General features: G+C 37.6%; 1 long non-coding RNA gene across 2 annotated transcripts in view; it reads left to right on the top strand.

The window, feature by feature from the left end:
- Positions 1 to 3,968, top strand: part of LOC112444878 (uncharacterized) — a 121,793-nt gene extending 117,825 nt beyond the window's left edge. For both annotated transcript variants that reach the window (XR_003033269.2, XR_009493418.1), the window contains one exon: positions 3,596 to 3,968. This is a non-coding gene — a long non-coding RNA (uncharacterized lncRNA). The remainder of the gene's footprint in view (positions 1 to 3,595) is intronic.
- Positions 3,969 to 11,903: the final 7,935 nt, after the last annotated feature.

Consider the following 11,903-nt stretch of genomic DNA (forward strand, 5'->3'; position numbering starts at 1 on the left):
ATAGAAACACATCCTGTCCCTTTTTATTCCCTCATCTTAAGTCACTTCAAAAATAAACCTCAGAAAAGAGTGCATTGAAATAAGACACAAATGAACTCATTCAATGAACCGGCACCCAACCTTCAGCTAGTTTTATAAACTGCAAAACTATTATTTCATTTAATTTGTATTCAGTTCAGTTCAGTCGCTCAGTCGTGTCCGACTCTTTGCGACCTCATAGACTGCAGCATGCCAGGCTTCCCTGTTTATCACCAACTTCTGGAGCTTGTTGAAACTCATGTCCATCGAGTCGGTGATGCCATCCAACCACCTCATTCTCTGTCATAGATTTTCTTATTTTGACACACTTATACTCACACATTTTAGAGGGAATAGCTTACAACAAATTTCAGGGAAGTCTTCTTGGTGTATTTTTCAAACAAACAAAACATACATGTTCTCATCAGTTAAAAACATATTTTCCTCTCTCTTTTCCAGAGTTGAGTGCAATCCTCCTGTAGGCTGATGACATTGCATTTATTTTCATTTAAGGGCTGGCTTGGATGGAGACGTTCAACTGGTTCACTGTTTCCCGCTCTCTCCCTTGGCTAACAGATGAGAATGTTTTTGTTTCCTTTGTCAGTTTGGATCCAGACTATTAGCTCGATATTGATAATATGATGCTCTGAGAGGTATCAGCTGATTAGGCTCTGAAACAGAATATGCTTTTGTTGAAAATGGATCAAACATTTATATATCCTTTTAACAGTGTTTTAACCACATTACTGTGGGTGAGGCATAATGCGGTTAGCCACCGATCAAGAGAGGGAAACCAGAACGTGGTTTATAATTCCGTCACTCACAGTCCCCTGCGGGGAACACAGTAGGACAGCCAGTGTCGCCCAGGGGAAGGCAGGAGAGCAGGGAGCTGTGCTTGGTGTCTTTGCTGTGGTTTCCATGGGTAAGCAAGTTTAGGATTAGCTACTTTGAATAATTTCAGCTAACTTTCAGACATAGGCGCTGCCCCTGGTTGTCTGATATCTCGTCTTGGGACAATTAGGGCAGGTACACAGTGACCCGGGGCTTTCCCGGTGGCTCAGCGGTAAAGAGTCCATCTGCAGTGCAGGGGACTCGGGTTCAGTCCCTGGGTCAGGAAGATCCTCTGGAGAAGGAAATGCAACCCACTCCAGGATTCTTGCCTGAGAAATCCCACAGACAGAGGAGCCTGGCGGGCTGCAGTCCATGGGGTCGCAAAGAACCAAAGACAACTTAGTGACAACAATAACATCAAACAGTGGCCCAGAGCGTGAGAACCTGATGGGAGCTGGTTCGGAGTGTGAACTTAATGGTCCATTGAAAGGAAACTGACTGGCCTTTCATCAGGGCCTCAAGATGGGATCAAGACAGAATTAACAACAACAACAAAAAATCATAGACAAAGGAAAGAATGTAAGCGGTATACCTTGTTTCTATGTTTTGTTATTGCCTCTCAGATCCTTTGGGCTTCCCTAGTGGCTCAGTGGAAAAGAACTTGCCTGACAATGCAGGAAATGCAGGTTCAGTCCTTGGGTGGGGAAGATCCCCTGGAGAAGGAAATGGTAACACACTCCGGTATTTTTGCCTGGGAAATCCCATGGACAGAGGAGCCTGGCAGGCTACAGTCCATAGGGTCGCGAAGAGTCTGACATGACTTAGTGACCGAGCATGCATGCACACTCAGATCCTTCTCTTTTCTTATGGGTTAGATAGAGATTCTCTGCCAGATGTTCAACCATTCATTTCATTTTCCCCCTGAGTATAAAGGAGGAAACTCCAAATTCCCTTATAATTAAGTCGGTCCATTTGACTTAATTCTGGTGAAAAAAATGAAGATAGAATTGAGAACACATTCAGATCTGATCACAAAACCCTCACCTTCCCCCTTTCAACCCCATAGACATTTGGGGACTGTATATTGAAAGTAAGTGGCACAATTAGAAAGTAACTTGGGTCCTAAATTAATGTGTAGCAGAAAAGACACCATTTCCAGCAGAAAAGAAATCAATCCCCAAATGTCTTGCTGTCACAGCTAACATAAGCAACCAACAAGTCTTTTGAAGTTTAAGGACTTATCTGTTAACTTGCCTATGGATGCTTGGTCATTTTCAGAGCAATGACATTGTTAGATAGGAAATCTTATAGTTCAAATCTCATAGGGTATAAAGTATGATGCTAGTAAGATATGACACTAACACTGTAACATTTCTACATAGTACAATGAACCAAAATTTTTCTCAGTGTTTAGAGAAAAATTTTCTCAGTGCATTTTCTCCCTTGTTACTATTCTCAATGATAATTCCTTGGTTTTGCAAAAGTCACTGTGAGACAGGAATTCTTGAGATATAGGAAAGGTTTTCCTGTGCCTTAGATTAGGAGCATCTAGAAGGCAGAAGGGTTTTGTTGTTGTTGTTGTTCTCTTTTTCTTTTCCTTTTTAATTTTCCACTCTATACCAACGTTTGCTGTTGTTGTTCAGTCACTCAGTTGTGTCTGATTCTTTGTAACCCCACGGACTCCAGACCACTGGGCTTCCCTGTCCTTCACCATCTCCTAGAGTTTGCTCAAACTCATCTCTGTTGAGTCGGTGATGCCATCCAGCCATCTCATCTTCTGTCATCCCCTTTTCCTTCCGTCTTCAATCTTTCCTAGCATCAGGGTCTTTTCCAATGAGTCAGTTCTTCACATCAGGTGGCCAAAGTATTGGAGCTTCAGCATCAGTCCTTCCAATGAATATTCAGGGTTGATTTCCTTTAGGATTAACTGATTTGATCTTCTTGCAGCCCAAGGGACTCTCAAGAGCCTTCTCCAGCACCACAGTTCAAAGGCATCAATTCTTCAGTGCTTAGCCTTTATGGTACAATTCTCACATCTGTAGATGACTACTGGAAACTATAGCTTTGACTATACAGACCTATGTTGGCAAAGTAATGTCTCTGCCAACAACTTTCTCTCTCTAACTCACAAACTGACTGGTCAGCATGGAGTCATGTATATAGTAGTTTTGTATCATATATTTGCGTGTTTAATTTTATGGACACTTACTTAGTTATTGTGGTTTGAGCTGTTTAAAGGTCTGTTTTCTGTTTTAGCTAGCCTGACAAGCGTACTTGTGGAAAACACTACAAAGAATCACCTATTATTAGATTTTAAAGCATGAGGCTAATAAGCCCTTATTACACATCCCTTGTCATCTGCGGTGCCTACCGCTGCTCCTCGGGGTTACCTTTTAGATTATTTAAAAAAAAAAAAAAAAAACACCTTGCTTCCAGGAACTACGCCTATAGTTGTAGTTGATTGATCCTGGTAAAGCTAGATGAAGCCTGCAAACTTTCATAATCATTTATGGTTCTGAGAAGCAAAGGAACCCTTGAAGATTATATAACATGCCCATTCCCCAGACTTTAAGGCAGTTTAGATATGTTTGTGTTGTATGTGATATATATCATGGAAATACAATAAAATCAGTTTTTTCTGTTTTTATTTAAATTCTCTAGAGCTCCTTCTCCATTCTTTTTAAAAATCACATGCATTGTTGAAGGAGCAAAGCTGACTAATTCCATTTCTCATTTTTCCTACTAGGGAAACTGAGCCAGCCAAGCAACATTTTTTCCTTCTGCTTCAAAGAATTTTTTATTTCTTCCCTTGTACACATCCCCTTATCACTCTGTCCTTTCCAAGTCACATTTTGCTGCTCCTTCAGAAGGTAAAAGTATTTTTTGAAAAATATCATATCACTCTGCTGTATTCACTGGCTGTCTATACCATTTCTCTAAGATTGACTTGTATCTCTACACCATTTGAATGCTTCTGCCTTTCTCATAGAACCGAGATGGTAGTGTTGTTCAGAATTTGTGTAATGAATGCTTATTGAGTGACTTCAAATCTACTACACAGGAATGTCTTCTGCATCCCTGATTGTGAAAACTGCACAATAAAAGCTGTATCTATGTAACTTGTCTTGCCACTGCCTTGGGCTGGGAGCTTATGGACTGTGGATACTTGATTTATTTAATTTCTGTACTAGATCTAGAATAATGATGATATACTAATAATATATACAACTAATAATGCAACTATATAATAATATATATCACAATGTATTAACCAGAGTCACACTATTTGTCCTCATGGAGTTTACTCTAGCAGGAGAAACACACATAAATAGATTACAAAACAAAAGCTTATTTAGTTTCTTTGTAAAAAGGGATTTAAAAGTAATGAATAGAGTGTACAGAGTATATAATAGGGGTGCCTGACTTGGTTGGAAGAGTTATGAATGGTTTCCCTGTTGAAGTGATTCTTTAAGCTGAGACCTGAAGGATGAATAGAAATGAGTCAGTAATTATTTTACTTGGCTTCAGTATTAATCACCAAATTGCTAAATGTGATTTAAATTATTTGCTTCCATTTACATTTTTTTTTTTTTTTTGGATAAACCTATGTAGGGCATCAGATAGTTTTTAACTTAAAAAAAGTTTTTAATTTAAAAAGTCAGGGATGAAAACTAAAATGCTATGCAGGAACATAATGTAAGGATTCTACATATCTTATTCTTTCCAAAGAGCTTTCAACCAAAGACCACGTGTGATTACATGTTGAGTCCTTTTTCTAGTGAATATAAAGGAGAACATAGCAATGTCCATGTTAGCACTACATTTTTTGGCTGTGCTGTGCTTGTCTTCAAGTTAAGTAGATGAATCCAGTTTTTTTTTTTAATTTTAAACAAACAGTTAAGGTTTGTTTTAATTGCACATCGTTCAAATATGACATATGCATTGCAATTGTTATATCACATTTACAAAAATGAACCAGTGTTTACAACAGGCATCCTACCTGCATAGGGACTGTTTTGAGATTCAAATAAGAAAATAAACATGAAAAAGATATGAACAGGGATGAAATACAAGGTGTAGGACACATGCTATATTTGTGGACATTCTTTCCACCCTTCTGGTTACTTCAAAGTACAACTATGAGAACTTAGGAATGGTTCATGAGATTGTTTTAATGAAAGAACAAAGTTAAGATGAATAGAAGAAAACAAAAAAAGGAAGAAGAAAAACCTCCACATAATTATTTTTAAAATTAGCAGTAGATAACTTTGAGGATTACATCAAAATTATGAATTGTGGGACTAAAATGCTCATCTAATACTTAATGCCAATTAACTTTAAAGTGGTTAAAATAATGCATTTTATGTTATATATATTTATCACAATAGAAAAAGTGATTCTACAGTTGATAATATAATAAAGTGTTTGCTCAAATACAATATAGTATTGATGCAAAAATTTTAAATAAACAATTAATAAATAGAACCTAATAGAATAATTAAAACATGATAAACTATCATCAAATGAAACCTAGTCCAGAATGAAAGAATATTTTATTATTAGGTAATCTATTCATAATTTTATCAAGATTATTTGACAAATGACAAATCTCCAAACATGTTACAAAAAAGGATCAGAGTTAAGCATCTGTTTCTGACAAAGTAGCAATAGATAGAGATGTGTCATGTGTATGAGAAAAGTATTCTTACTAAAACCAGGTGGCTCAGATGGTTAAGCATCTGCCCGCAATGTGGGAGACCCAGGTTTGATCCCTGGGTTGGGAAGATCCCCTGGAGAAGGAAATGGCAACCCACTCCAGTATTCTTGCCTGAAAAATTCCATGGACGGAGGGGCCTGGTAGGCTACAGTCCATGGGGTCACAAAGAGTCAGACACGACTGAGCGACTTCACTTTACTGCCACTATTATGTAGTATCATTTGTGAGTATTGAACAATGCAACTGGACAAAGAATAGAAAACAATTATACACATTAGGAAGTATATAAAATTCTTATTCTTTGTACTTCATATAATTGTTTGCTATAAAAACTAATCACTTTTTCAGAAATTTTTAAAGTCAAATAAAGGTACTCACAAGGGTTCTACCCCTGGGTTGGGAATATCCCGTGGAAGAGGAAATGGTAACCCACTTCAGTATTCTTGCCTGGAAAAATCCCTTAGACGGAGGAGCCTGGCGGGCACGACTGAGCACATTAAACTCTAATGCTGTCTAAAAAGGTTCTTACAAAGGATAAGAGAATGTATTAAGCTGAAAGTTAATTTACCAAAACCAATTAGTATAAAACAAAGTACATAAAGAAAATATAATGAAATATCCCCATTTCACATAAAAATAAAAAGAAAATAAATTTTATATTTTATTTACTTATTGAAATATAGTTGATTTACAATATTGTCCTAGTTTCAGGTATATAGTAAATATACATATATATACACATAAATATTTATATATACACATATGTATTTATGTATACTTTTTTAGTTGTTTCCATTATAGACTATTACAACCTACTGAATATAGTTCCCTGTGCTATATCAGTTCAGTTCAGTTCAGTTGCTCAGTCGTGTCTGACTCTTTGTGACCCCAAAGACTGTAGCACGCCAGGTCTCCCTGTCCATCACCAACTCCCGAAGTTTACTCAAACTCACGTCCATTGACTTGGTGATCCCATCCAACCATCTCATCCTCTGTCGTCCCCTTCTCCTCCAGCCTTCAATTTTTCCCAGCATCAGGGTCTTTTCAAATGAGTCAGCTCTTTGCATCAGGTGGCCAAAGTATTGGAGTTTCAGCATCAACATCAGTCCTTCCAATGAACGCCCAGGACTGATCTCCTTTAGGATGGACTAGTTGGATCCCCTTGCAATCCAAGGGCCTCTCAAGAGTCTTCTCCAACACCACAGTTCAAAAGCATCAATTCTTTGGCGCTTAGCTTTCTTTATAGTCCAACTCTCACATCCATACATGACCACTGGAAAAACCATAGCCTTGACTAGATGGACCTTTGTTGGCAAAATAATGTCTCTACTTTTGAATATGCTGTCTAGGTTGGTCATAACTTTCCTTCTAAGGAGTAAGCGTCTTTTAATTTCATGGCTGCAGTCACCATCTGCAGTGATTTTGGAGCCAAAAATAAATAAATAAATAAAGTCAGCCCCTGTTTCCACTGTTTCCCCATCTATTTCCTATGAAGTGATGGGGCCAGATGCCATGATCTTAGTTTTCTGAATGTTGAGCTTTAAGCCACCTTTTTCACTCTCTTATTTCACTTTCATCAAGAGGCTCTTTAGTAAGAACTAAAGAACTTCACTTTCTGCCATAAGGGTGCTGCCATCTGCATATCTGAGGTTATTGATATTTCTCCTGGCAATCCAATTCCAGCTTGTGCTATACAGTAAATAGGAAGTCCTTGGTTTTCTCATTTATTTTATATATGGTAGTGTGCATCTCAGAGAAGGCAATGGCAACCCACTCCAGTACTCTTGCCTGGAGAATCCCAGGGACAGAGGAGCCTGGTAGGCTGCTGTCTATGGGGTCACACAGAGTCCGACACGACTGAAGTGACTTAGCAGCAGCAGCAGCAGTATGCATCTGTTAGTCCCATACTCCTAATTAATCCCTCCCCTGCCCTTCCATTTGATAACCAGAAATTTGCCTTCTGTGTCTGTGAGTTTCTTTCTACTTTATAAATAAATTCATTTGTACTATTTTTTAGATCCACATAGAAATGATATCATATAACATTTACCTTTGACTTACTTCACTTAGTATGGTATTCTTTAGGTCCATCCCTGTTGCTACAAACAGCAATATTTCATTCTTTTATGAATAACGTTCCATTGTATTTATGTATTCCACATTTCTTTTGTTTTTTTTTTACAGCATTATTTAAAGGAATTTTATTGATCTCAGAGAAGTAAAGGAATGTCAAAACTGAGAATTAAGCTTATCATGATATAGCAGGCCTTATGTGTTTAATCTTACATTATTAATTCTTTTATCTCTTCCTTGCACTCAGTGTATTCCTACTATAATACTTATTGCATCATTATTAATGAATAAAGAAATGTCACTTTGGAAAAAGTTTATTTGCAATGATAAAGAAATGAATGATAAAATTGTATTCTTTATCCACATTTCTTAAAATAATTGTCTGTCGATGGGCATTTTGGTTGTTTCCATGATAAACAGTGCTGCTATGAACATTGGGTTACATGTATCTTTTCAATTTACAGTTTTCATTTTTTCCAGATATATGCCCAGGAGTAGGATTGCTGGATCATATGGTAACTCTATTTTTGTTTTTTTTTAAGGAAGCTCCATACTGTTTTCCATAGTGGATGCAACAATTTATATTCCTACCAACAGTGTAGGGGGGTTCCCTTAGCTCCACACCCTCTCCATAATTTATTTTTTGCAAACTTTTTGATGATAGCCCTTCTGACCCATGTGAGGTGGTACCTCATGCAGTTTGATTTGTGTTTCTCTAGTAATTAATGATGTTCAGTATCTTTTCATGTGCCTGTTAGCCATCTGTATGTCTTCTCTCAAGAAATGTCTATTTAAGTCTTCTGCTCATTTGTTAAATGTTTTTTTGTTGTTGTTAATATTGAGTTGTATGAGCTGTTTGTGTATTTTGGAAATTTAACCCTATCAGTCACATTGCAAATATTTTCTCCCAGTTCATAAGTTGTCTTTTTGTTTATGGTTTTGTTTGCTGTACAGAAGCGTGTAAGTTTGATTAGGTTCCATTTGTTTAGTTTTTCTTTTCTTTCTTTCTTCTTGAGAGACTGACTTAAGAAAATATTGCTACAATTTGTGTCAAAGAGTGTTTTGCCTATGTTGTCTTCTAGCAGTTTTATGGCACCCCACTCCAGTACTGTTGCCCAGAAAATCCCATGGATGGAGGACCCTGGTAGGCTGCAGTCCATGGGGTCGCTAAGAGTCAGACACAACTGGGCGACTTCACTTTCACTTTCCACTTTCATGCATTGGAGAAGGAAATGGTAACCCACTCCAGTGTCTTGCCTGGAGAATCCCATGGACAGAGAAGCCTGGTAGGCTGCAGTCCATGGGGTCACAAAGAGTCAGACACGACTGAAGCAGCTTAGCAGCAGCAGCAGCAGCAGCAGCAGCAGTTTTATGGTGTTGTATCTTACATCTAAGTCTTTAAGCCATTTTGAGTTGATTTTTGTATATGGTGTGAGAGAGTGTTCTAAATTCATTGACTTACATGCAGCTGTCCAGCTTTTCCAACACCACTTGCTGAAGAGATGATCTTTTCTCTATTGTATATTCTTGCCTCCTTTGTTGAAGACTATTTGACTGCAGGTGTGTGTTTTTGTCTCTGGGCTTTCTCTTCTGTTCCTTTGATCTATATGTCTGGTTTTGTACCAATACCACACTGTTTTGATTGCTGTAGCCTTGTGGTATAAAATGATTTTATATTTTATACTGGCTATTTAAAATAAATATTGAGGCAGACATCACGGGGATAAATAAGAACTATGTAGGACTTTTTGTACTGTTTTAGCAGATATTTAAAGTTTTGTTTTGTGTTTTATATGAGTATGTTCCTTAATCATTTGATTGTTTAGGGGACTCTTAATTCTTCCTGGAATAAATCTGCATCTAATACCCCTGAATGACACTCTTTCCCTCTACCTTTATGTCATATTAGCCATATGGTATCCACATTGAAGTATCTTCCTAGGGTTGAATCTAATGAAACCCAGCACACCTATCTTAAAATGAAAACTGTATGACCTTAGCCTGAATTTCCACTGGAGGCATACAGGATCTTTCCTTCTCTTGGAGCCCCAGCAGATCAACTGGAACTAGCTGCCTCTAGTTCAGGTAGAGCTGCCTCTACCTGACTTCAAGGGTCATCAGGCACTTCAGCACCTCTCTGCATATACCTCTGTGTATGTATCAGACTGCTTCCTCCCGATGGTGAAGCACACTCATACCCAGGGCAACTTTCCCACCCTCTTTGGTGATTGTAGACAGAGATTCTAGTTGTAAGTACTCCTTGAGGGAAATTCTACAATACAGCCATTTTCCATAGTCTCTGTGAGTTTGCTTCCTGGCTGAGAATCCCAGTTAATGTGAAAAAGGGACCAAGAAATAGACAAAGCAGAGAGGATATACAGAATAACTGCAGGAGGCATTCATTCATTTATCCTAAAAATATTTTTTTGATTGTTCAGTGTAAGGCAGTGTGCTATGTTAGGAACAGTGAGAGGAGGAAAGCCTGGTTGCTGTTCTCTAGGACTCAGATATTATTAAAGGACCTTTCATCAAAATTATTTCCAAATTTTCATAGAAAGTGCCACAGGCTTCATAACTGATGCTTTCATGCATTTTAAAAAGCTTATCAATGGCTATGTTGTATTAGTCTGGGTGCTGCTCTTTGATGATGCCTCTTTGATATCAACTTTGATATAATGAACTGCAGGTCTGTGAGGCACCTTAAAAAAGAGAAAGGGTCGTTTCAAAATTCCTGAAAGGATTTTGGTATGACCCTCCCCTGTGATACTGCTTTTGCTTTCCAGTTTTATGTGTTTAAATTTTAGTATAAGTAATTACGTGTGACCACAGCTTTCTGACATCACAAGATCTTAAATCTGTTTCTCCTGGATGCTTTCAGCGTGTCTGTAGTCTGCCCACGGGCGGAGCTTTACTTCGCTCTCTCCTGGCACTCGTCTCACCGTGTTGTCACTGTTATGTTGCCTTCTTGACTGTGAGGTTCCCAGAACAAAAGATGGTTTGACTCTACAGATTAAAATTGCCAGGTTTATTAAGTAAAAATATAGGCCACCCAGTTAAACTTGAATTTCAGAAAAAAAAATATATAGTGTAAGTATGTACCCTGAAGTGTTTGGGACATACTTAGATTATAAAAATGACTCATTAATCTGAAATTGAAATTTAGCTCAGCTTTCTCTGTTTTTTTTTTTTCTGGAAACTGTAAAAAATGTCTTAAAACCTGAAGATCCTATAATTCTGTTTTTAAATATTATTTAATGATAAAGGACATGATATAATCAGTAGCAATGGAAAGTTTAAAAATTATGTCAGTCCTTTTATCAAATACTGTATTATGGGTTATGTGTGCATGCTCAGTTGTTCAGTCATGTCCAACCTTTTTGCAACCCCATGTCACTGTAGCCCACCAGACTCCTCTGTTTATGGGATTTCCCAGGCAAAAATACTAAAGCGGGTTGCCATTCCCTTCTCTAGGGAATATTCCCAACCCAGAGATCAAACCCATGTCTACTGTGTCTCCTGCAGGGGTAGGCAGATTTTTTTTTTTACCACTGAGCCACCTGGGAAGCCCCATTAAGGGACACACACACACGCGCGTATAAAACATGGGAATAAGTCTTTATGTGTAGATGGGTAGGCTTTCACATCTGGGCTTACTGCAGCATAAACTGCAGTACTGGGCTTATTGCAGCATAAAGTAAACTGTAGAAACCCTAACGTTACAGGTCTGTTAAACAATTCAAAATGTATCACATATTGGGTATAAGTCCATTCACTGAAACAGCACTGTGACCAAATTTTATTTCATGTATCTACAGATTTTATAAGATCTGACTTTTAAACCATAGTCTTAATAGGTATTACTTTCAGTTTTTTCATGAATTTGTGCTTTATCAAAGAAAATGAAAAAATCAGTGCATGCATTCATTCAGTAAAGACTTGTTTAGATGCTAAAATGTGCCAGTCCTAACCTAAGCAAAATCCTAAACAAAGATGGTGACATAACAGTGAGAAGAAAATGAGCATTCATAGAAATAAAATTGGCAATATGTTCTTATAAATAATGTCAGATGATCCAAACAGTAAGCAGTTAATACCTATATTGTGTAATTATGTGATTATGAAAATTTGTGGAACTTTGGGAACAAAATAGGAGATCTGCTAAGTACTTGAGAGTAGCAAAGTAGTCAAGTAATGTGAATGAGGTAGAGATGTCAAGGTTACACTAGAAAAGTCTTTAGTTTTTCCTATTACTCATATCTAGATT

This window comes from Bos taurus, chromosome 29, assembly GCF_002263795.3.
Source record: "Bos taurus isolate L1 Dominette 01449 registration number 42190680 breed Hereford chromosome 29, ARS-UCD2.0, whole genome shotgun sequence".
NCBI classification, from domain to species: Eukaryota; Metazoa; Chordata; class Mammalia; order Artiodactyla; family Bovidae; genus Bos; species Bos taurus.